We start from the raw sequence: 27,174 nt of genomic DNA, 5'->3' as shown, positions 1-27,174 counted from the left end.
CCATTGACTACAACTATGGAGACACATAGGTCTGCATTGGACCGAACCTGTAGCCACAAAACGGTAAGTCATTTTTAATCAATCCTTTGTACAAAGTTGCTTCCCTTTTTATTTTAACTGCACTGGAGCAATAATTAAATGCACTTTTTGACAGCAATTCCCTTTAAGTGGCTTTCATCTACTGCTAGTTCTCCTCTACATCATGCATGCGGCAGCACTATATACCGGTGAATTTTTTGCACATGTCAGTGTACTTATTTATGCACGTGTACATTATATATACAAGCGGTTTCGGATAACCTGATGTTTTTTCTGCAGGCACCTGGAACTGGTAAGGTGACGCCCATGTTATTCAGGACCACAGCGCTGGCATCGGGTGTTTGGCATGGATGGTAAAATGAACTATTCGCACAATCTTTTATTATTCTATGTATTGCAAACGTTACATGCACAAATCAAAGCCGCTTTGTAGAGTTTTCTGTCTTGACTGTCCTACATATTATGTGTTTGCATTAATGTAACAGACATGAGCAAAAAAAATAAAAACCTTCACCTGAAAATATAAAATTCATAATATGGGTATTGTAGAGTCCGGTGTGACTTACCAACAATCCCTCACCTCAATTATCCCTCAAAGCCACCAGTTCCCATCCCACCATTTTCCTCCTACCCACCATGTCTTCCTCTAGACAGGAGACTGGTTACATTGGAATTTATTGTCCGCAGCAGTCATTTTATTAGCATATAACGTATATAATATTTTTTAGAATCAACATTTTTTAAGAAAGAAAAAACAGAGGATTTCTAAGACTTGCAAAAAGTATTCTCCAGACTCCAGCCATCACCACCAGCACAGGGGCACCACAAATCACCCTCAAAAGTTACAAGTCCTACTTTCATCGGGTCGACCAATTGTTCTCATAAATTTGAGGGATCCATACCTACGATGAATCTCCAAACCATCAATTTGCCACCAACTACAAGAACTCCTACCTACCGCCCCCCCTACACACACACTGCAAGCATGCATAAGACATAAGACAAAAGCTTCCTAACACTTTCTAGCAGTTCCCTAAAACCTTCATCTGCTCTAAACCCAGGATCTGTTCGTAACCCCAAGGGCCAGCTATATGCCCCTTCTACTTGCCCAATTCCTGAACCCTGAGACATAAATATGGGGGTAAGAGCTGCGGACCCAACAGATGTTACCCACGTTGTATAGCTGCAATGGGATTGGCATTTTTGTACACAAACTGAGGCTGAGGACCCCACTGAGGACAGAGTCATCAAAGGCCTTGTAACCTGTTCTTGCAGAAAAAAGCACTTGCCAACCACAAGAAGTAGATCTTCTACCTAGACATTCCCAACCTACGCTCTGGAAAGAAGTGGTACTGTGACGCCCTGCGGCTGCAGGCTGTCACAGAACTCCTGGGTGTTGCACAGATGGGATTCTCCCCAGTGGCCTCAATACATGCAGATGTAGCGCCCCGAGGGTTCGGTCGCTACAGAGGTATTGCACCTCAACCAGAGGTGTGATATCCCACTCCCGGGTAAGGATGGTGTGTGGACCGGGACTCAGTTAGCTGCATGCATCACACACACCCCATTTCCGGGGGACAGCTCAACGGTGCTCCCATTAGTACAGTAATGCAGGCACGACAGAACATGTCCCTGGCTGGAGTGGGGAGGGGGGAGGAAAACCCAGTGATGTAGGAGCAGGAGGGGACGGTTTCTGGGCATAGGTAGGAGCCCATTGGTTGCAAGTCACCTGGGCTCATACACAGAGAGGGAGGTATAAAAGGTGGGCACCATCTTAGTTCTGGGTCAGTTCAGTCAGGAGGAGAAGAGAAGGGGAGTTCAGCCAGAGAGGGCTGACAGGGAGCTGTGGCTCAGTCTGGGCCCAGCCCCACGAGGCAGGCCTAGGAGGAGGGCCAGAGCCAGAAGAAAGGAACAGAAACAGAAAGGAACAGAAACAGAAAGGAACAGCAGAGAAAGAGAAGTACCCAAAGTGTAGAAGGGCCCAGAGACACGAAAGCAGAAGGAACCCTAAGGACCCAGGAGATTGCGGGTGACGGGTTGGCAGAACAGGGTACCGGATCCCAAGTTGGTGGAGGCGACTAATCCTTAACCAAGGACCGGCGGTCGTGACCATTTACTGGTGCGACCCCTCACAACACCTACTAGAAAGGCACACCACATAGGGTCAGGGAAGTGAACACCCAGTCCTCCCAGGAGAAGACCCGAGGCAGCTGGACAGAAGTAGTGTCACTGGTGGGGCACGGCTGACGAAAGGATAGAAGGGAGTCCTGTGCCACACTCCGGAATTGCCTGGGGGTTGATCGAGCCCCCTGCCTGGTGGACGCAGCACGGCTCGGGCGGTCCTATCTGTGCACAAGTGACCTGGATGAGAACTGTGAGTAAAGAACCTGAACTGCAACACCTTGTCTCTGTGCTTTCTCACTGCGTCAGCACTACTAGTACTGGGACGCCCCGCACCACAACCACCATCATCACCCTACACTGCCCTGAGGCTATACTCCTCCCGTGGGGAGTTGTACTACACTTTGCTGCACCCACAACACCAGCCTCAGCGGTCTGCCCTGCAGCGGCGGTTCATCCTGACCGCAATCCACGGGTGGCATAGTCGGACATTAATCATAAAAAACACATAAATAGACTGCCACTGGTTTGACCACCCTGAGCCACGGGACTGGGTCGCCGCCACGGAGACTACAACCCCCAGCATTCATCCTAAAAGGCCCAGTTTCGGGTTCCCCAAGGCCCAGGGTGTGTGTCACAGACACCTCCACCCAAGTCCACTAGATGGAGCCCTGTCAGGTATATATATGCTGGGGGGTGGAGTTCAGGAAGTCAGTCAGTGGGAAGCAGTCAGTGTGACACGATGCTGCAGCACCAGACAAGCCGAAGTCTGTGTGGCTGAAAGCCAGGCTAGGCCCAAGCTGCGGGCTAGTCTGGCCAGTGAGAGCCTAGAGTGGGCTAGAAGGCAAGGAGAAGAGAAGAGCCATGAGGGACAGAGGAACCACAGAGGGTTCGTCCCCTGATCAAGGCGGGCACCGGGCCCGAGCCTATTGGGATCTCTATGCCCAGTAGGGAATCCGGCATACTGAGGAGGATTTCATATCCCTCAGTCCACCCGTGAATACCGCACATTCAGAGGACTAGGTACTACGAAGGCCCCAGCGTCCAGGGATCGTGGTAACCAGTGGGAAAGCCCTCGCTGCCAAGCAAGACGGGTGAGAGAAACATCAAGGGAGCTAGACCCTGTTCCAGGCAGGTCAGAAGCTCCAGGGAGAGAGACAGGAAGATACAGAAAGGAGGCCTTACACCCGCTCACTGGGGAGCAAGACCAGAAGTGCACACCACCTACAAGTACCCCGGACCGTACCTGACTACCATCTGCAGTAAAGGTACTGAAACTAGCCCCGGTGTGTGTGTCTGTTCTTCCTCTGACCCGGCTGGGTCCCATCTCTCCTGCATCCCTTCACACCATCCCTGCCCCGGGGGCCCGCTCCACCTGTGAGGAGCAGAAACACCTCAGCTGCCATCCCAACACCCCCGGAGGTCTGAAGCAGCGCTGGTAATCATTACCAGGTACCACAGGTGGCGTCACGAACACTTTACAAATCCCCTATAAATAATCCCCTTTTTGGTGACCGCCCTGGGCCACGGACCGGGCCAGCCACCGTGATATCCCCCATCGGCATCCAGAGGCCCGGCTGCCGAGTACCCCACGGCCCTGGGGGCGAGTCAGTACTAGCAAGTTCCCTGAATGGCTTTTTGGATTTCTCCCAGGTTAGAAAGCATTGTCCGAGCCTATGGATTGGACTCACCGACCAAATGGGTCCCTGGAGGGGCTCCTAAACTACCAATAAGCCCTGGGAAAGATATCGAAGCTAAGCTTGACTGGAGAACAGTCCCTCATTCCATGATTTATATGTGGTTTTATATATGCACTTTTATAAGTTTATTCGTAAGTAGAATAAAGAAATTGTTGTGATTAAGAAGATCCCATTGGAGGTCTCATCCATCCGTTTTTTTTTGGTTTTCTGAATGAAAATGATCAAGGGACACGGGAAAAGGTGCACTGAAAGGGAGTCAAAAGACACATCAATCATCAATGCCAGCTTCTTCCTTTGGAATCAGAAGGTCCAGGTAAGTCCACAGCGAGAGCACGTTGTTTTATCCCATTGACTATGGAAGTCACATTGTAAAATTCACGTTGCCTTGTGGAGAACAGGGAATGGACTAATGCTGCACAGCTGGGACTTGTGGTTACTCACCTCTCCCGGCTGAAAGAGGACTGCATTCTCTCTATGATGAGGCAGAGAAGAGCACTCTGCACAATCATTAAAGCCCAATTTTGTTTCACTAGCCCGTTTATTAAGGAACATTATATGTATGAGTAATAGTGATGGTAGTACTATACTCACCAATCATCATCTTCTCCTGTTTTTAGCAGTGTTTCAGCATCACATCACCATATCTGTGTAGTGCGGAGGTCACTCACTGTCAGAAAAATATTAAGAATTTCTCCCTCTGAAGCCCCTCTCACCCCTCCCCTAGAGTATTTGTCAGGAGAGAGGAGCTGATAATCTACCATCTGTCTGTATGCAAATTATCACCCACAGCAGAAGTAGCTTAAACAAATGCTGGCACAAGAGAAGTGCTATTAACTCAATTAAAATGTGAGGGCAATTTCCACTGATGCAGGCATGCGATAATTTACACCTGGGTGAGGATAGAAGCTCGTTTAGGCTTCACACATACTCCCAATATTCCCAGAGCTTCAAAGGGAATTCAACAGACATCTTTAGTTGGGCCGGCGCCGATACGGAATATGGAATATCTCAAGTTCCATACGTCTGATAATAATGGAACCTATATTTTTAATGACTGGATCAGCCAAGGAACAATGTGCTTATTTTTCCATAGCTGTGAGCCGCGCTGGTGCGCAAAAGTACCAGAATAACAGATTGCAGCTATGCCATGTGTAGTCTCTACGGAGAGGTAAATTCATTATAAAAAATATGGTATCACTTTTAGGCTTCTGGGATCAACCAGTTAGGAGTTATCGAAAAAGCTAGAGTTTTTAACAAAAAACATGAAGGGTGGAGCCGAGCCCACATGATGTCAAGGGGCGTGTGGGCAGATCCCCCCTTCGGCATAAAAGATCCAACTGAAGATTGATCCATACTCATGTCCCCTTTGTAAAATCCTTGTATATTTTTCATAACACTGCCACCCTTTTGGATTAAATATAAAATGTAATAGTCTTGTTTCGTTTGCTCTGTAATCGTTCCCTCCCCCGAAGCCATATACGCTACCGGAATGCAGGCGTCCAACCAGGCCTCTATTATATTTCAATTCTGGCTGTGGTGGCAGCGAATAATAATAATTGGGCTATCGTGAAGCTGGCAGTAACCGTACGAAGCGTGTACACATATTCCATGCGTTGGAATCCGGAGGTGTGACGCCATACGCTTTCTTCTCGCTTGCCGATAGCTACGTAGTGAGTAGTCGGTATTGTGTGCTCGTGAATCCCTGCTCAATCCTGTGAAATCCTGACAGAGTGACGGCAGCGGTAAGATATTATGCGATCTCCCCGGTGTCGGAAGACGATGACAAGTCAGTATATTACTACCATCTCTACACTTGCACACATGATTCCTAGCAAGCAGGCAAATAAAAAAATTCACTATTGTGGGGCTTTAAGGTACGAGATAGCGGCACAGTGATGAGGGGGGGCTGTGGAAGGCTTACAGGCCATGCTGCATCTGTAAATAGTCAGATCCTTGTAGCTGCACCACTGGCAGATGAGTTCAGAAGAGACAAGTGAATTTTTTAAAATTCTTTTGGATTCAATTTGTCCGAATCAGCAGGAAGAGTCAAAAATATGTTTATTATGCTCTAGGGCACATATGTCAAACTGTGGCCCACGGACCAAATCTGGCCCACAAGGTGAGTATATTTGGCCCGTGATGCTGGATGAGTGCCCGTCCCCTGAGTATATTTGACCCACAATGCTGGGCATGTTCCCCGCCAAGCACAGCATCGCACATTCAACTACATCGTCATCCTACAAAGCTGACGCTCCCTCTCCTATCATTCCTCCTTTGCATCTGACGTCTCAGTGCAGCAGGCATGATGACATCATTACAATGCGCCTGCTGTACCGAGATGTGCAAAGCATCTGCAGCACTATGTGGGGCGATTATACTGAATGGAGGACTATGTGGGGCCATTATACTGTATGGAGGACTATGTGGGGCCCATTATACTGTATGGAGCACTTTTTGTGGCCATTATAGGGTACTATGTGGGGCTATTATACTGTATGGAGCACTATATGGGGCCGTTATAGTGTATGGAGCACTATGTGGGGGTCATTATACTGTATTGAGGACTATGTGGGGCCATTATACTGTATGGAGCACTTTTGTGGCCATTATACTGTATGGAGCAGTATGTGGGGTTATTATACTGTATGGAGCACTATGTGGGGCCATTATACTGTATGGAGCACTTTTTGTGGCCATTATTGTTTATAGAGCACTATGTGGGGCCATTATACTGTATGGAGCATCATGTGGGACCATTATACTGTATGGCGGACTATGTGGGACCCATTATTCTGTATGGAGGACTATGTGGGGCCATTATACTGTATGGAGCATCAAGTGGGGCCATTATACTGTATGGAGGATTATGTGGAGCCATTATACTGTATGGAGGACTATGTGGGGGCCATTATTCTATATGGAGCACTATGTGGGGCCATTATACTAAATGGAGCATGTCAAGAATTCCAACACAGAGGGACGACACCGGGGAGATCTCGCAAAATCTCGCCTTTGCCGTCACGCTGTCCGTGTTTCGTCTGTAGTCACGAGCACGCGATCCAGACTACTCTCTACTTGGATATCGGCAAGCGATCAGTGAGCGTATGGTGTCACACCTCGGGGATTCCAAAGCCTGGAACCCGTGTTTAACGCCCTCCGTACGGTCACTGTCAGCTTCACGATAGCCCAATTAATAATATTCGGTGCCACCATCAGCCGAGTTTGAAATATAATACAGGCCTGGCCGGATGCCTGCGTTTTGGTATTGTATATGGCTTCGGGGAAGGGAACGATTGCAGAACAAAAGAAGCAGAACAATTACATTTTATGTTTAATCCGAAAGGGAGGCAGTGTTTAGGAAAAATATATACATAAGGATGTTACAAAGGAGACATTAAAATACATATGCAGTTACATAAAATAAGCAGGATGAAAGAAGATAACTTTCACTATACGATCACGGAGACGATTCAATATAGGTGGAGGAGAGGCTCCCCAGATGGATTATGCTGTTATTGAACAGGACCCATTGCTTATAGTCCTTATTCCCCCTGGCAATGAGTGCTTCTGTACTGTCCATGGGTTCCCTTATACCTAAGGGGAGATCTTGCCACACGCCCCTTGTGGTGACATCATGTGGGCCGGTCTCCAGCCTGTACATACATTTTTTATTAAAAACGCTAACTTCTGCAATAACTCATCGCTCGTTGATCGCAGAAGCTTGCAAATGATGCCATTTTTCCCTTTATGATTTTATCTTTATTTAGAGACCACACATCACATAGCTGCAGTCTGCTATTCTGGTGTTTTTGCGCTACGCTCTCTGATTTTGCTTACAACCCTGAAAAACTACATATACATTCCTGGGCTGATTTGGTCACTAGACATATGGGTCCCGTTACTGTCGGACGTTTGGAACTCACAATATTTCATAGTTCATATCGGAGTCAGCACGTCTTCAAATTTCCCTTTGAGGCTCGGGAAGCAGCCTCACGATTACACGCAAATTAGTGCAAGCCAGCGTTTTAATTACCTCCTGCATCTTTCAGAGACAAGATGCTTGCTTCCTAACAAAGTTATAACACTCCTTGGCTGGCATTGTTTGCATAAGCTATTTCTCAAGCATTTGTTAATTGGGGCTTTTGTGCTGAGGAAAATGGGACAGCTCGGTGCTGACAAGTGGTAAGGGGACTAAAGGAGGGGAATGAACATCTATATCAGGCAAATATGGAAGAACATTTTACTGACATTAATATTTTCCTGACATCTCCCCCTCTTTGAGGTGGCATAAGGGGTGATTTACAGATCGCCCCTTTAAGACTCCCTCCTCGGTCTCTGCTTGATGGGACAGCCCGTCTGCATAGCTATGTTCACTACCCTTCTTGTGCTGAATGGTAAAATCGTACTGCTGTAGAGCCATGCTCCACTGCAGTAGTTTACCATTGTTACTGGACACCCGGTGCAGCCAGCTGAGGGGGTTGTGGTCAGTCACTATGGTGAAATTGCGCCATATAGATAGGGCTGCAGCTTCCGCAGGGCCCACACTATCGCGAGGCATTCCTACTCCACAGTAGCGTATGCCACTTCCCGGGCAAGAGCTTGCGGCTGAGGAACATCACTGGATGCTCTTCCCCCTGCCTGTTTACTTGGCTGAGCACAGCACCCAGGCCAAACTCACTGGCGTCCGTTTGGACTACAAACCGCCGGGTGAAGTCCGGGGCCTGCAGAATTGGGGAACTGGCCAGTGCAGCTTTCAGCACCGTGAAGGACCAATCACAGTCAGCTGTCCAGTCGACTGTCTGCGGCAGCTTCTTTTTCGTGAGGTCCATCAGAGGCTTAGCAAGGGCACAATAGTTGGGAACAAACTTCCTATAGTACCCTGCCGTACCCAAGAAGGACATCACATGCTTCTTGGTTTTGTGGGAGGGCCAGGAGATGATGGCATTAACCTTCCCGGGCTTGGGCTTCAGAGTTCCGCCACCCACTCGGTGTCCAAGGTACTGCACCTCCGTCATGCCTACCTGACACTTTACAGGCTTGATAGTCAACCCAGCGCCCTGGACCCGCCTGAGCACCTGCTCCAGGTGTGCCAGGTGTTCCTCCCAGGTGGGACTGAAGACGGCAATGTCATCCAGATACGCAACTGCGAACCCCTCCAGTCCCTCGAGCAGCTGGTTGACTAATCGCTGGAAAGTGGCAGGTGCATTCCTCATGCCAAAGGGCATGACGAGGGATTCATACAGCCCGAACGGTGTAATGAAGGCGGACCTCTCCTGGGCCTCCTAAGACAGAGGAATCTGCCAGTATCCTTGACTCAGGTCCATAATTGTCAAGTACCATGCCCCGGCTAAGCTATCCAACAGCTCATAGATGCGGGTACGCATCAGGAGCTGTGATGGCATTTAGCCTCCTGTAGTCCACACAGAACCGGGTGGTCCAGTCCTTTTTCGAGACCAGGACTACAGGTGAGGCCCACACACATTTTGACCGTTGGATCACTCCTAGGTCCAACTTCTCATCTATCTCTTCCTTCATGTCTTTCTGCACCTCTAGAGAGACACGGTAAGCGGATTGACGAACTGGGGGGTGACTACCTGTGTCCACCTGGTGGACAGCTAGCTGCGTCCTCCCGGGGACACCTGTGAAGAGGGTCAAGTAAGGCCGGAACACCTCTCGCAGCTGGGACTTCTGGTCCGTGGATAGCTGCGGGTTGAATTCCGCGTCCTCAATAGACCCTCCATCCCGGGCGGCGGCCAGTAAGTCCACCAGGACTTCTGTCTCGCCTTCTTCAGGGACACTACATACAGGAAGGGCACAGGCCTCCCTGTCACGATGAGCTTTCATCATGTTGATGTGGAAGACCTTCTGCCTCTTCCTGGCATGGTCAATGGTGACCACGTAGTTCACATCATTGAGGCACTGGCATATGGGGTATGGGCCTTCCCTGGCCGCCTGAAGCTTGTTCTGGGTCATGGGGAGTAAGACCCACACCTTCTCACCCATTTCGTACACCCGCTCCCGGGCATTCCGGTCGTACCACAGCTTCTGGCTGGCCTGGGCCTGCACCATATTCTCATGCACCAGCTGTGTCATTGCCTGCATTTTGTCATGGAGCTGCATGACATACTCTATGACGGACACTTTGGGGGTGTTCAGTTCCCCTTCCCAGGATTCTCTTACCAGACCAAGGGGTCCCGGACTCGTCTGTCATACAGGAGCTCGAAGGAGAAGAACCCCGTTGAGGCCTGTGGTACCTCTCTGTACGCAAAGAGCAGGTGTGGGAGGTACCGCTCCCAGTCGCACCCATGGGACTCAACCAGCATCTTAAGCATCTGCTTAAGGCTACCATTGAATCGTTCACACAACCCATTGGTCTGTGGGTGATACAAACTTGATACCAGGTGCTGCACCTGCATTTTCTTACAGAGAGCTTCCATTAGGCGAGACATGAACTGAGTCCCCTGGTCTGTAAGCATCTCCTTGGGAAATGGCCAGCAGGGCATCCGCCACCTTATCGGCTCGAATGGAGGACAGAGCTACTGCCTCCGGGTACCGGGTAGCATAGTCTACCACAGTAAGGATGAACTGCTTTCCAGAGCTGCTGGGAAAGGCCAGCGGGCCAATGATGTCCACCGCAATCCTCTGGAATGGCCCGACTTCCCGACTCTTTAGCACGTGATACAGGAGCTGCAGTAGTTGGCAATGTCTGTCCCCATTTGGGGCCAATAGAAGTGGTGCGACAGCCAGGCCTTGGTTTTGCGGCCCCCCAAGTGTCCAGCTAGTGGAATCTCATGGACAACCCGCAACAACTCCTCCCTAAACTGATAGGGCACAACCAGCTGTCTCTCCCTCATCCACTCCTGTGTTGGGGGTTACAGGGGACCGTTTCTCGGTACAACCTCCCCTTATCCAAGAATACCCTCTCCTTATCGGATTCGGAGATGGGCTTCTCCGCGAGGTCCCTTAACGCCTCTAGGCTGACATCTGAGCGCAGAGCGGCCTGGAACTCCTGGCTGGGGGTAGCCAGAAGCGACTTTAGGGCCCTCACCTCGCTAGAACTGTCTGGGACCGGCTCTGGGTCCACAGCCAGTTCTGCTGTCCCACCATGGGATGAGGGCCCAGAAGGCAGCGCATCGTGTGCGTTCTGGGTACTCATACTACAGGTGACAGCGGCTATGTAGGCCGTCTTCCCGGAGGACAACAACCCCTTACCATCAGCCTGACAGGTTGGAGGCACCACCTCCCCACCATCCCCCAATACCTCAGTAGCCGTGCCAGTCATGGGGTAGTTGCAATCGGCCAAGTCACAGTCCGTCGTGACACTGGTCGGCGGCACGGGACCACTGGCTTCAAGGTTCCCGGGCTTGCTCCCATCGCGCTAGCACTCATGCTGGCTCCGTCTTGGGAGTCCTCAGCAACATCACCCGGCCGGGCGACGTGGCTGAGCACTCCGTTACCACAATACATATCATCATTAAACATTATATTAGTGTTCATGTCACTGCCATTCTCATCACAGACGTCATCGACAGTGGCATTATATGACATATCAGATCTGGGAGGGTTGTCAGGAACATATTGGGCAATCAACCGTCCCAGATCAGTCCCCAATAAAACATTGGTCGGGAGGTTCTCTGGCACCCCCACTTCCCGCAACCCCCTCCCCACACCCCAGTCTAGGAAAACCCGGGCCATGGGCAAAGGACGGTGAACACCCCCAATCCCGGTGACAGTCGGGGTTTTCCCAGGGATAAGATCTTCAGGGGAAACCAACTCAGGGTGGATGAGGGTCCGTTCGGCTCCGGTATCCTTGAGCCCCATAGTGACTTTATCATCCACGGTGACTGATTGCAAATTGTCACAGACCCCTCCAACCACCCCACCCACAAAAAGAACTGCTGCAACAGGCCCCTGGGCCTTAGGTGTGGGGTTCTTCTTCTGCCTCTGCAGGCAGGTGAGGCTGATGTGACCAGTCTTGTCACAGGTGTAGCACTTACGGGAGTCAGATGCAGGCCGGGTGCTGAAAGATGGGGCAGGACCCGCTGAGGGCCCGCTAGCTGGAACACTGGAGGTGGTCGTCGGCTTATCCCCTCTCCAGATGGCGGCGGCTGACTTCCGCACCTCTGGTGTGCGGTTGGCCTCATAGGTATCCGCGATCTGGGCTGCTTTGGCGGCTTCCCTCGGCTCCCGGTCAAGCACAAACTGTCTCACTTCCACTGGGCAAAGATGAAGAAACTGGTCCTTCACCATCAGATCCTTCAGGTCCTCAAAGGTGGTGACTGACAGTCCTCGGATCCACTGCTCAAAGTTGGTTCTGAGCCCGTCTACCACGTCACTGTAGCTATCATAGGGCCCATGTTGGAGGGCTCTGAACTTTTTCCGGTAAACCTCCGGAGTCAGCTGGTACTTTCTTATCAGAGCCTGCTTGACGGCCTCATAGTCTCCATCTCGTTCTCGACGGAGGGAAGCAAACACCTCCAAGGCTTTTCCTGGAGTTAAGTGCCTGGCCCCTGGTCCGTGGGCAGCTGATACTGCCTTCAAAGCCTCGCAGAAATGTGTCTGTGACGCCTCGGCCCTGAGCGGCGGGGTTACTCGGAGCCGGGTCAGTGTGGGAGTTGCGGGGGATGCAGTCGTGGCCTGGACCCGTTCCGTGCCCAGGGCTGTCACATGAAAAATAATGATAATGGATGGAGATGGGCTTATTGGATGAGTGGTTGTTCGACTACGCCACCTGTGGTTTCTGGTGAAGGACACCAGCGCTGCAACAGTCCACTGAGGCTGGTGTTAGGGGCAGCTAAGATGGGACAGCTCCCCACAGGCGGAGCAGGCCTCAGGGCAGTGTGAGAAGGAATGGTGGGTGCAGTGCAGGAATAAACAAGCGGAGGCGGTGAATGAAGTCATCCGGGTCTTTACTCACTTTAGATGAACTTTCAGCCGCAAAGCTTCTCTCTGCTACACACGGCGTACTGCGGCAACCGGGAAGGGGGTTCAGCACTTCCCAGGTAGATCAGGAGCACCTGTTGAGACCCCACTGGTGTATGTTCCTCTCCTTTGTAAGTTCTCCCACTGAGTCTTCTCCTGACTGTGTGTGGTATGAACGTGGTGTAAGGCTGGGTCCCACTGGATAAACGCAGTGTGAGAGATACAGGTGGTGACTCCGCTCCGTCCGTATCCCCCTGGGATCCACTAAGCCTCCGGGCTTTTCTGACTGAGACGTGAAGTAACAAAGTCAGATATCGGGGGCCGGTTACCCCTCTAGCAGCAGGAATCCCTCTGGCTAGGCCAGAGTAAAGAATACAGGTGGCGACTCCGCTCCGTTCGTATCCCCCTGGGATCCTTTTGCCTGTGGAGCCTATCTCCTCTGCTCCCCTCCAAGGCCTTCTTAGGACAGGACCCTGACCGGGTAGAGACAATGGTTAACTCTGACCCGCTCCTCATCTCAAGGCCAGAGTACGAGGACTGCGAATCTTCAGCCAGCTACAGCCTCTTGCTGGACCCTGACAGAAGACCCTCAATCAAAGACCTTGAACTTAAGATGGCCGTAGATTAAATATGAATCAATAAGTGCTTCCTAAAAGTGTGTCCTCCACCCTCACCCACTACATGGTTCCCCCTATCTTTGGTTCCCCCCCATCTCCTCTATCCCGGACCGGGGCAGCACCCTGGTGCGTTCAGGCCCCCTTCAGGACAGGAGTGGTGTAGTGTTGAGTGGTGAAGTGGGGTCCTGAGTGATGCTCCATCCTTACCTGGAAGAGGAGATACCACACCTCTATCTGAGGTGCAGTACCCCTGTGGCGACTGAACCCTCAGGGGCACCACATGTCCAAGTCCCCATCCTTTTCCATCACAGGGAAGTGCTCAGGACGGGGTTTAAAGCAGTTGGCACTGTTGGACTCATGGGTCTGCGTGGAGGATGACTCCTTCTGAATCCGGGCTAGCTCCAGCTGGTGTTGTCGGTCAGCTTGTGCCTGTCGCTCCTCTCGGTCAGCTTGTCGCTCAGCTCTCTCAGCCTCTCGCTCCTGGAATTTCAGGATCAGCTGCAGTCGTCCATCATGATCGTCCGCATTGATCTGCTCCAAGGCCATCTGCAGGTGAGGGTCCACACTACCCTGGCTGCGGGTATGGCTGGCAATCACAGGTGGGACCCCTGTAGCAGCTACATCCGGGCCTTGGCTGGCCGCCCCATCATCAGGGCTCTGCTGTCGGACAGGCTCTGCATCACCTTGCAACAGTTCAGCAATCATTTGGGCCTTGGTTTTGCCCATGGGGTCAATTTTCCTCAGCTCACAGAGGGCAGTGATAGTGGTCTTCGCCTGCTGGTGATACCAGGGCTCTCCACGTGTAGCCATTATTGCCAAATAAAAGATAGGACATAAAAACAAGAGAAGGGAGGGGATACAACTGCTGCAACTGCTACACGTATAGTAATGTCCCAGAAAAAAAAAAATATTAAAACACTGAGTCTGATTTCTTAAAACTCTGCACAGGATTCTCGCAAGAACCGTGCAAGTTTTCAGTGACAGGAATGATTGTTCGATCCAGCCACTGATGTTCTGTAATATCCCACCGCTTGCCACCAATTTGTCAAGAATTCCAACACACACAGAGGGACGACACCGGGGAGATCTCTCAATATCTCACCTTTGCCGTCACGCTGTCCGTGTTTCATCTGTAGTTGCGAGCACGCGATCCAGACTACTCTCTATGTGGATATTGGCAAGCGACCAGTGAGCGTATGGCGTCACACCTCGGGGATTCCAAAGCCTGGAACCCGTGTTTAATGCCCTCCATACAGTCACTGTCAGCTTCACGATAGCCCAATTAATAATATTCGCTGCCACAATCAGCAGAGTTTGAAATATAATACAGGCCTGGCCGGACGCCTGCATTTTGGTAGCGTATATGGCTTCGGGAAAGGGAAAGATTACAGAACAAAAGAAACAGAACTATTAAATTTTATGTTTAATCCAAAAGGGAGGCAGTGTTTAAGAAAAATATATGACTTGCCCCCGGGCCGGTCGTTGCTATGGGAGATGTCACAGTGGCGATGACCCGGTCGGTGACCCAGGGCGGTCAATAAAATAGGGATTATTTACAGGGGATTTATGTACAAAGTTCGTGACGCCACCTGTGGTATGCGGCTAAAGGGAGCCGCCACTGCGGAACAGGTCCTCTGGAGCTGATGTTAGTGCAGCGAAGCTGGTGTGGCTCTCCACAGGTAGAGCTTAGCTCCAGGGCAGTGTAGATGGTATAGGTTGTGCTGGGTGTTGTAGTGCAGGGTTGATGGTGCAGACAATAATCACAGAGACAGTGGAGTGCAGTCCTCAGGGTCTTTAATCACGGTTATTGCAGTCCAAGTTACAGGTACCAATGTAACTTCCCTCATCGTGCTGCGCTTACTCAGGGAGGGGTTCGAGCAACCCTCAGATATCTCCGGAGTACTTAATGGGACCCCCTTCTGTGTCCTCTCTCTGGCCGTCTCCCTGCACCTCATACCTAGTGTCCCAATCCGGTACCTGCGGGCCTTGTTGGGCGACGTCTGTTCCGTCCCCTGGGTCCTCTATAGCTACCTTCTTGGTGAGACTGATATGGACTGTTGGCTGCAGGACTTGAAATACTGCAGCCTCCGGTTTCTACTCAAGTCATAAAGTCCTCTGCTAGTTGAGGGACCGGTCCCCTTTGTGTGGCCTGACCTCTCCACCTCCTGGTAGATTCGGGCGTACGGGTGGCCTCCAGCACTGCCCGTACCCCTGGGGTCCCTTCCTTCGTTCCTGGAGCCCTTCCTGCTCCTCTCTCCTCTCCTTCAGTCCTGGGCCTCTCCTCAGGCCCTCTGCCTGAGCAGAGCTCCTGCAGAGCCCTGCTCCACTCCTCCCACTGTAGACTGTTCTGCCTGGACTGACCTGTCTTTACAAGATGGCTTCTCTATTTATACCTTCCTCTCATGTGCTCCCCTAAGCTATTTCCTCCACCCACACCCACTACATAGCCCCTCCCAACAGCTAAGGACCCGGGACTGTGCTCTCCCTTAGGAGCAATCTCGCCCTACCCCCACTGCGGGTATGTGTTGGATGCAGGTGTTAGGGTCCCGAGCTGTACTCCTTCCTTACCTGAGAGTGAGATACCACACCTCTGGGTGAGATGCAGTACCTCTGTGGCGACCGAATCCTCAGGGGCGCCACATATATACATAAGGATGTTACAAAGGAGACATTAAAATACATACGCAGTTACATAAAATAAACAGGATGAACGAAGATAACTTACACTATATGATCGCGGAGACTATTCAATATAGGTGGGTGAGGTGCTCCGCAGTTAAATTATGCTGTTATTGAGCAGGACCCGTTGCTTATAGTCCTTATTCCCCCTGGCAATGAGTGATTCTGTACTGTCCATGGGTTCTCTTATACCTAAGGGGAGATCTTGCCACACGCCCCTTGTGGTGACATCATGTGGGCCGGTCTCCAGCCTGTGCATACATTTTTTCTTAAAGACGCTAACTTCTGCAATAACTCATCGCTCGTTGATCGCAGAAGCTTGCAAACTACGCCATTTTTTCCCTTATGATTTTATCTTTATTTAGAGACCACACATCACATAGCTGCAGTCTGCTATTCTGGTGTTTTTGCGCTACAGCTCCCTGATTTTGCTTACAAGCCTGAAAAACTACATATACATTCCTGGGCTGATTTGGTCACTAAACATATGGGTCCCGTTACTGTCGGACGTTTGGAACTTACGATATTTCATAGTTCATATCGGAGTCAGCGCGTCTGCAAATTTCCCTTTGAGGCTCGGGAAGCAGCCTCACGGTTACACGCAAATTAGTGCAAGCCAGCGTTTTAATTACCTCTTGCGTCTTTCAAACACAAGATGCTTGCTTCCTAACGAAGTTATAACACTCTTTGGCTGGCATTGTTTGCATAAGCTATTTCTTAGGCGTTTGTTAATTGGGGCTTTTGTGCTGAAAATGGGACAGCTCGGTGCTGACAAGTGGTGAGGGGAGTAAGGGAGGGGGGTGAACATCTATGTCAGGCAAATATAGAAGAACATTTTACTGACATTAATATTTTCCTGACAGAGCACTATGTGGGGGTCAATATACTGTATGGAGGACTATGTGGGGTCCATTATTCTGTACGGAGCACTTTTTGTGGCCTTTATACTGTATGGAGCACTTTTTGTGGCCAATATTCTTTATGGAGCACTATGTGGGGTCATCATACTGTATGGAGCACTATGTGGGGTCATTATACTGTATGGAGGACTATGAGGGGGTCCTCATACTGTATGGAGCACTATGTGGGGTCATTATACTGTATGGAGCACTATGTGGGGCCATTATATTGTATGGAGCACTTTTTGTGGCCATTATTCTGTATGGAGGACTATGTGGGGTCATTATTCTGTATGGAGGACTATGTGGGGGTCATCATACTGTATGGAGCACTATGTGGGGGTCATTATACTGTATGGATCACTATGTGGGACCATTATTCTGTATGGAGGACTATGTGGGGCCATTATAAAGTATGGAGCACTAGGTGGGGCCCCTTATACTGTATGGAGCACTATGTGCTGCCATTATAAAGTATGGAGCACTATGTGGGGCCCTTTATACTGTATGGAGCACTATGTGCTGCCATTATACTGTATGGAGCACTATGTGGGGCCCTTTATACTGTATGGAGGACTATGTGAGGCCCATTATACTGTATGGTGCACTATGTGGGGCCATTATACTGTATGGAGGACTATGTGGGGCCCTTTATACCATATGGAGGACTATGTGGGGCCATTATACTGTATGGAGGACTAAGTGGGGCCATTATACTGTATGGAGGACTATGTGGGGCCCTTTATACTGTATGGAGGACTATGTGGGGCCCTTTATACTGCATGGAGCACTATGTACTGTATGGAGCACTATGTTGGCCCATTATACTGTATGGAGGACTATGTGGGGCCCATTATACTGTATGGAGCACTATGTCGGCCCATTATACTCTATGGAGGACTATGTGGGGCCCTTTATACTGTATGGAGGACTATGTGAGTCCATTATACTGTATGAAGCAATATATGGGGCCATTATACTGTGTGAAGCACTTTTTGTGACCATTACATTGTAAGAAAGACTGTGTGGAGCCATTATACAGTATGGAGGGCTGTGTGGGGATTACAGATGGAGAATCATACTGTGATGGGGTCACCATTCTTTGTCGGGAGATTGAGGGAAGAGGGTACAGGAGGGTCATCTTACCGTGCGTGTGGAGGGTGCTGTGGAGGAAATCACTGTGGGGATATCATACTGTGTTTGGGGGCACTTTTGTTTGCATCATACTTTATTAATTATTATCTGTATTATAATTTTATTAAAGGTTTTTTATCCTTTGTTATTACATATTTAAATTAGGCCAATGGGCCATATGCTTTTTACTGCTCTTACATAACATATTATATTATTCCAATATTATATTCTAAGATCTATTAATTAAAATGTACTTTGACAACCCCTTTAAGTTTGTTTCAGTACGAAAAAGTTCATCGTTATATTTGATGTTAAGGAAAAGCGTCCTCAACTGTAGACATTTTTTTAATAAATATCAGGGTTGGCCCGCAACTAGGTCCAAGCTTTTAATTTTGTCCCTCTGTGTATTTGAGTTTGACATCCCTGCTCTAAGGTCTCTCTAGAGCACAACAAATAAAAATAAAAAAACGAGGGAAGGTAAGGGGTTAATCAATACTGAAAGAGTATACTCAACTGTAATGGCGTTCCGTCTGGTCTTTGGGTCTTATGTGGGCACTTGGGGCCTAGTCATAGCCAGAAGATCCGAAGACCAAGACCAAAAGATCCAAAGCGAAGACCAGAGGATCAAGGCGGGAGCGGTAGTGGTCATGGATGAACCTAGGACATGCGAGTATAATCTTTTATAGTTTTTTTAACACCTTTCCAACACCCAAAATAATCCAGCACAATATCAGCTGCGTAAACCGAAATAATTCCAAATTTTATTTCTCTTGAAAATGTTTAAGAAGCAAAACAAAGGATAAAACGTTCTTACTGTATTTACAAAAAAACCTGAAACACGCCTATAATTTTAAATATTTTCACAAGTTCGTCGAAGGTAACGATGAGGTAGTAAGAAAACTAGCGGAGTGACCACCTATGGAAAGCAGTTAGGATTTACTACTACCGCTGTGACTCAGTCCTCTTATGCAATCTGCATGTTTGGTCTCGCTGTGCTGATAATAAAGACCAGAAATGCCACCTCGTCTGGTCAGGCCAGCTCCGGTGAACCCTATAAAATGTTTCCCATTCCTTGCTGTGTTCTTAATTCACAAATCTGCTGGGAAAAGCAACTTTAAAAAAAGAAATGAAAAAAAAAATAGCCTAAAACAATGTTCTAGAACGCTACATTTTATGGCAGTCAGCACTTCCCATAGATCAGTATAAATATAGTAATGTGTCATCTATAAGAACAAAGACATAAATTTGTTTTTTTCCTCTAGTATTCAGGGTTCAGCAAATATTTATTGAAAAGTTACACAATTTTTCAAATATGGGAACACAAAAAAAAATAGAAAAATAATATCCCGGCATTTCATTTCCTTTCTTTGATCCTATTTTGTCTGATATTACAATTAAATGTATAAAGAAATCTTCCGTGCGTGTTTTTCTCCTCCTCACTGGACTGTATGTGACAGACAGACAACGGGCTGCAGCAGGAGCCTCCCCCCACAGCTCCGCCTATGGTGGGGCGCAAAGATCATTAAGTCCCGCCCTCTCAGGATTTCTACAAGTCAGGAACATGCAGAAAATATTGCAGGCTGACAAACAAGAGAGGCAAGAATATCTGCTCTTTAGTCATCATATATCTCTAGGTTCCTAAACCTTTAATGACATGGCCAATTTTTCACTTTTACGCTGTCTTATTTTTTCCCTTTCTTCCAAGAGCCATAATTTAGATTTTTACATCCACATAGGCATATGGGGGCTTTTTTTTTTTTTTGCAGACCAGTCGTATTACACCATTCATTCTACCATATAACGTATTGAAAAACAGGAAAAAAATTTTTTAAAAGGGATGAAATTGTAAAAAGATTATTCTACCATTGGTTTATTTGCTTTTTTCTTTTTTTTCTCCTTTACGAAAATCGGTGCAGTAAAAAAATAGATTCTTCACGTTAGTTCAATTTGCGGTGAAACCAGACTTAGGTAGTTATTATTATTATTATTATTATTATTATTTTAATGATTATAAAATGATGAACATTGGAAAAAAAAACTTTGTGACGCCATTTTCCAAGGGTATGTGCACACATTGAGTATTTGCAGCAGATTTTTCTGCATTAAAAGTCAAGAGTGTTGGCAGGAAAAACACGGCATAAAATACACACTTTTTGATGCCTTTTTATGTTTGTTTTTTATACTTTTTTTAATGCTTTTTTTTTAACATTCATTTAAATGGGTGAAAAATGCTGCAAAAAACGTTTAAAGAATTGATATGATGCAAATTTCAAAAACCACTTTGACGGCACAAATCTGCAAGGAAAAAATGAGCAATATGTGCAGGAGATTTTAGAAATCTCACTCAATTTGCTGGTATTGCATTTGTTACCCTTGAAAAACGCACAGAAAAAAACGCAGCGTATGAACAAGCACTAAGGTGAATAACTTTTTTATTTTCCTGATGATAGAGCTGCATACAAACTTGTTTATTGTGCAGCGGACTGTCGTTTTTATTGATACCATTTTAGGGTACATACGTCTTCTTAATCAGCTTTTATTGCATTTTTAGTGGAGTGATCGAAAAATAGAAATTCTGCCTTACAATTATTTAACCCATACAACTTTTACTATAAATTATTACATTTTTTTTTTATCAGATTGGACTTTTACAGACCTGGAAATACCAAATATGCTAATTTTTTATATTGATTTTTTTTTATTTTTATGTTGCTTTTTTTTCTATCATTAAAACATTTACCTTTATTTTACTTTATTGTTAGTCTTAAACCTGTGATCACTTGTATTTGTGTGGCGCCCCTGAGGGTTCGACCGCCACAGGGATGCTGCACCTCTTTAATAGGGTGTGGTGTTCCTCCTCTGAGGTAAGAACAGTGTGATGGTCAGGACCCCACCTCCACATCCAACACCACACTTCTCCCACCAGAGGGGGCTGTTATGCACTAGGTGCAGCCCCTACTGGAATTGGGAGACTGGGGAACCAAGAGATAGGGGAACCAATTAGTGGGTGAGGGTGGAGGATTCACATTTTAGTGACACTTTAAATTTCATATTTAATACACAGCCATTTTGGTTCTTGGTTCTTTGATCGTCTTTTGATTGTGTTCTCCCACCCTGAACGTGGATCCTGTGTGGGCCTGCAATGGATGGAGACACAGCCCTCGTACCCTGGCCTTGGGTCGAGGGGCAGGTTGTAGATAATGTATGTCTCAACCCGGTCAAGGACCATGACCAAGAAGGCCCGGAGCTTAGGAGTGTAGCTCCACCGCAAATGGATCCCAGGGAGGATGCAGACGAAGCGGTATACGCCACCTGTTATCGCCAACCTGATCTACTCAGAGGGATTCCGGCTGCAAGAGGGGTACCGGCCCCCGACACCTGACCTTGCTACTCTACGTCCTGGTCAGGGAAGCCCGGTAGGCCCTGAGGATCCCACCCGGTAACGGAAAGAGCGGAGCTGCTACCGTACCTTTTTTTTCTGAGTGAAGTTCAGAGGGAGACCCGGCCTATCTACACACACACAGACAGGAAAGGACCCGGTCTGAAGTGTAGGAACACTCTGTTGCGGGGTCCTGATTTAACACTGGACTTACTCGAAGGTTGTCGGACCCCCGTCTTTGGTGACCGCAGAACTCCGCAAGGAGCAGGGAGACACCTTACTACTGCCATATCTTTCGTGAGTAAAAACCCTGGAAGTTAACCCCTATGGCCTCCGGACTCTTATTCTGCACTACACCGCACTATGCAGCACCAGACCTCCTAGACTACTACCCCCTCCATCCTGTCCTTCTGCCCTGAGGCCCTGCTCCGCCTGTGGGGAGTAGTAACAACGACGGCTGCGATAACACCATGCCTCGGCGGACTGCAGCGGCGCTGGTGGCCTTCACCAGGTGCCACAGGTGGCGTAGTCGAGATCAGCCACTCAACCCGGATAAGCCCGTACCATCTCTTTTTTTAGTGCAACGGCCCTGGGCACGGAGCGGGTCCGGGCCACGGCTGCACCCCATCTACATCACAGGACCCGACTCCCCCATCTCCCAGGGTAGGGCTAACAGAAGGCGCGCGTGAGTCACACACTTGCTCCTATCGTGCCAACTCTGGCCGCTGCTGTCAGCGACAGGTGCCAATTGTGTTATACCGCCTGCACCCGCCTCTCTGAGTAACGGACTCAGCTCCCGAGCCCGCTCCATACACAGGCACTGAAAAAAATTCAGCCTAATTCCTATATTTCAATGATTTTTTTAGCTCTTGTGGTTCCTGATTTGACTTATTTTTACTTTTAGCAGCGAGGTCTGAGGTAATTTCCCTCACTGGTAATGATCATGTTAACCTCCTGAAAATCCAAGGCCTTTGTTGCTCCAAACAAGCAATCAGAGCTCGGCTTTCATGTTTTAAACATCTCAGGTGAAAGGAAAGCTGCGCTGTGATTGGTTGCTATGGGCAACAAAGTCCATCTATAAAATGCTGCCAAAGAGAGGACAAAGTCTTCATATACATGTTATACAGCAGCCATAGGAGTCTATAAGTCTATATGGCCACCATGCAGAGGAGTATAGGTTCACATATATGCTGTGCCACCATACAATGTGCAAATGGTGCCCAAAAAGCATCATACTCTCCAAAAATGGTTTCTTGTCTGAGAGACTGTGATGTAATACCGTCATTGTACTCAGATAATACCGACATATAGTAACATCTCCTTAAATTATGTAATGTAATAAAATAATAATAAAAATAATGTGAAATAGTAGAACGGTAATAGTGATATTATTATTATTAGTATTATTAATGTCTATCACTATTACTTTTCTACTATTTCACATTATTATTATTATTATTATTATTTTCTATCACTATTACCTTTCTACTATTTCATATTATTATTATTATTACTTTTATTATTATTATATAATGTGAAATAGTAGAAAGGTAATAGTGATATTATTATTACTATTACTATTATTATTAGCTACTATCACTATTACTTTTCTATTTCACATTATTATTATTATTTTCCATCACTGTTACCTTTCTACTATTTCATATTATTATTATTATTATTATTATTATTATTATATTCTATCACTATTACCTTTCTACTAGTTCATATTATTATTATTATTGCTATTATTATTATTATTATATAATGTGAACTAGTAGAAAGGTAATAGTGATATTATTATTACTAATACTATTATTATTATTTTCTATCACTGTTTCCTTTCTACTATTTCATATTATTATTATTATTATTACTTTTTATTATTATTATATCATAATGTGAAATAGTATAAAGGTAACAGTGATAGAAAATAATAAGAAATGTTGTTGCCTCAGGTGCCAGGCCATATAAAATGCTCTCATCCAGACGAATATCTGAGGGAAACCGCATACAACGGTGTGCCAGGGCTTCAGGGGACACGGCCAATTTCACTACACACCGCAATAAAATATTGCTGTACATAGAATAACTGATTACAAACTCAAAATAAAGTGAAACTAAAAAAAAAAAAAAAAAGTTTGGTTTACTACCATTTACCCAGTACAAAAAGACATAATAAAAAAAATCTTGATCATCCCATCCGTAAAAATTTGATTAATGAAACTAATTGAACCCGTATGGTAAACGCCCTTAGTAAAAGAATACTAAAACACTAAAATTGTCATTTTTCATCACAGCATCAAAAAATGCAATAACAATAGATTCAAATGTTTTATGTACCCCAAAATGGTAGCAATGAAAATGACGGCATGCCACACAGAAAACCAATCCCCTCATGCTGCTCCATTGACAGGGTCATACCACAGCAGCAGTGGCTGCCACACGGCACCAGCACCAAGTGAACTGATCGAAAAAAGTAATCTTCCATGCGGCCTCGGGCAAAAAGCCGAGAGTAATATAGGTGGAACTATTTTTGCAGTTTCGCCATGTTTTTTTTTTTTTTTTTAAAAATTTAGATCAGTTTGGTGCTGGTGCTGGTGCTGTGTGACGGCCATTGTCGCTGTGTCTGTGGGATGACGTGATCCAGAGCCATGGTGGCTTTGCCTGGAAGCATGGGTGATGAGGGACACCGAGGTCGCTCCCCTGCTTGTGAGCTGTCGTGGTGGTTTACACCCAGTGTTGGATTGAGGTGCCAAGGGCCCACCAGTAACTTCAACTCCAAGGCCCCACTATTTAGCTACATGCAAATGTGACATTATCCTCAATTACAAATTTATATAACCATGAACTGGGTAGATTGGTAAATGAATAAGATGCTGCCTTTGTCTGTACATAGTGATTCAATTATATTGTGCCGAGTACTGCTCATATACAGTGGGTACGGAAAGTATTCAGACCCCTTTAAAGGTTTCACTCTTTGTTTCATTGCAGACATTTGGCAAATTCTAAAAAGTTCATTTTTGTTGCCCAAGGAGCTCAGAGACAGAATTGTGGCAAGTCACTGATCTGGCCAAGGTTATAAAATAATTTCTGCATTACTCAAGGTTCCTAAGAGCACAGTGGCCTCCATAATCCTTAAATGGAAGAAGTTTGGGGCCACCAGAAGTCTTCATAGACCTGGCCGTCCAGCCAAACTGAGCAATCATGGGAGAAGAGCCTCACTGCAGCCCTCCACCAGTCGGGCCTTTATGGCAGAGTGGCTGGATGGAAGCCTCTCCTCAGTGCAAGACATATGAAAGCCGGCACAGAGTTTGCTCAAAAACACTTGAAGGACTCCTAGACTATGAGGAATACGATTCTGTGGTCTGATGAGACGAAGATAGAACTTTTTGGTGATAATTCTAAGCAGTATGTGTGGAGAAAACCAGGCACTGCTCATCACCTGCCCAATATAATCCCAACAGTAAAACATGGTGGTGGCAGCATCATGCTATGGGGGTGTTTTTCAGCTGCAGGGACAGGACGACTGGTTGTAATTGAAGGAAACATGAATACGGCCAAGTACAGAGATATCCTTAATGAAAACCTCTTCCAGAGTACTCCGGACCTCAGACTTGGCCGAAGGTTCACCTTCCAACAAGACAATGACCCTAAGCACACAGCTAAAATAACAAAGGAGTGGCTTCAGAACAACTCTGTGACCAGTCTTGACTGGCCCAGCCAGAGCCCTGACCTAAACCTAATTGAGCATCTCTGGAGAGACCTGAAAATGGCTGTCCACCAATGTTCACCATCCAACCTGACGGAACAGGAGAGGATCTGCAAGGAAGAATGGCAGAGGATCCCCAAATCCACGTGTGAAAAACTTGTTGCATCATTCCCAAGAAGACTCATGGCTGTACTAGCTCAAAAGGGGGCTTCTACTCAACACTGAGCAAAGGGTCTGAATACTTATGACCATGTGATATTTCAGTTTTCTTTTTTAATAAATTTGCAAAAATTTCTACATTTGTTTTTTTTCAGTCAAGATAGGGTGCAGAGTGTACTTTAATGAGAAAAAAATGAACTTTTTTAGAATTTATCAAATGGCTGCAATGAAACAAAGAGTGAAACATTTAAAGGGGTCTGAATACTTTCCGTACCCAATGTAAGAGGGTGGTGGCCCCCCGGAGGATTCTCCTGTTCTCCTGCAGGCGAGTCCTAGCCTGTTTACACCTAACAGGCCCAACTAAGAGGTTTGTTGTACTTGGATGTGTCCTTTTCCTACAATTATGTGTATAAGTTTAGTATCACTGTAATTTATACCACACAATGAACGCCGAAAAAGCAAAAAAGAAAACAATTGCAGAATTGCAATTTTTGTTAATATTTCACTCTACTTTTTTCCCCCATTTTCCATTACGTTATCTTGTAAAATGAAGGGTGTCATTCAAAACTACAACTCGTCCAGCAAAAAAAAAACAAGAACGCATACATCTCTTGGAGGAAGGGGAGAAAAAAAAACAAAATCTCAAAAATGAAAAAATTGGCACAATCGGAAAGGGGTTAAAGACCTCACGTCCCTTTAAAGAAATGGTAATTGCACCATATACAGTATTTCGCAACTGAAGTGTTTGTATTGTCGGCATTTCTATATACCGTTCCCTCCCATGACTCACGTATAGATATATACATAGTGAATGGTGGTATTGTTGACATTTGCGTAACCAGCCCCTTTAGGACATTTTTATTGTGTTGAAATCCGACCAGTTTCTCATCTCACGTTTCCTTTTATCTAATGGTTTTCCGTGAATAGATTCTTCCACTGAATCTGAAATACTCTGTACTGCACAAAACATTTTTCAACTATCAATTACAAGATGTATATAATCTATTACTTTATTCCAAAGAAATAGTACAGTCATAGGAACATTGGTAGGAATATGTCCGCATCAGAATGAAAAATAATTCTGGTCAGTTCGGTTTTGGACATTGATGTGAGTTAAAAAATTATTCAAGTTAGCCAAGTATTCAAAAATAAAAAAAAATAGTTGACCATTTTGTGTCTACAGCTCCTATGCAGATCCATGTGTCTCCATGGTAACAGACTACAAACAAGTCATGTGTAGTCTGATCCTGCCGCCGTGTGAAATCCTCTTCCATCTGCTTCCTCACTCACTGTCTATGGATTAGCTAGATATGGGGGCAAAGGAAACTGAGTGGCACTAGACTGTACCAGGATTGTTTCTAGTAAGTTTCCATGGAGAAACAGTTCTCCATGGGAGCTGCATACCGACAATTGTAGTAGATTTTAACCCCTTCCAGACATTTGCCATATATGTCAGGTGTGGATGCTCCATCAGGCTCAGGAGCTGCGTTACACAGCCTTCATCTGTCTAAGCTCCGATCGCTGTTGGTAACCACTTAAATTGCAAAGTCAATCACTGATAATGATATTTAAGGCATACAGGCCCGGGAGTGGCGCCCATGGCCCATGTCAGGCACCCATTGGCTCTCCCAAACACCCCTACTCCCATGACTCAATTGTAGCACCCCGAGGGCTCGGCTGCTACAGGGGTATTGCACCTCGACCCAGAGGTGTGATATTCCACTCCCGGGTAAGGATGGAGTGTGGACCAGGACTCGTTTAGCTGCATGCACCACACACACCCCATTTCCGAGGGACAGTTCAACGGTGCTCC

The 27,174-nt window shown here is 47.0% G+C and overlaps 1 long non-coding RNA gene across 1 annotated transcript; it reads left to right on the top strand.

Annotated features, from left to right (window-relative positions):
• The first annotated feature begins 325 nt into the window (after positions 1-325).
• Positions 326-26,062, top strand: LOC141169429 (uncharacterized). Its single transcript, XR_012252294.1, has 3 exons — positions 326-392; positions 4,087-4,173; positions 25,915-26,062. It is a non-coding gene; the product is annotated as an uncharacterized lncRNA (long non-coding RNA).
• The last annotated feature ends 1,112 nt before the right edge of the window (positions 26,063-27,174 follow it).

The sequence above is a fragment of the Phyllobates terribilis genome, unplaced genomic scaffold (genome assembly GCF_046119375.1).
Source record: "Phyllobates terribilis strain yellow unplaced genomic scaffold, ASM4611937v1 Scaffold_1__5_contigs__length_1240528914, whole genome shotgun sequence".
NCBI classification, from domain to species: domain Eukaryota; kingdom Metazoa; phylum Chordata; class Amphibia; order Anura; family Dendrobatidae; genus Phyllobates; species Phyllobates terribilis.
Note: the sequence above shows the minus strand (reverse complement) of the source record. Positions and strands in the feature narration are given on the sequence as shown.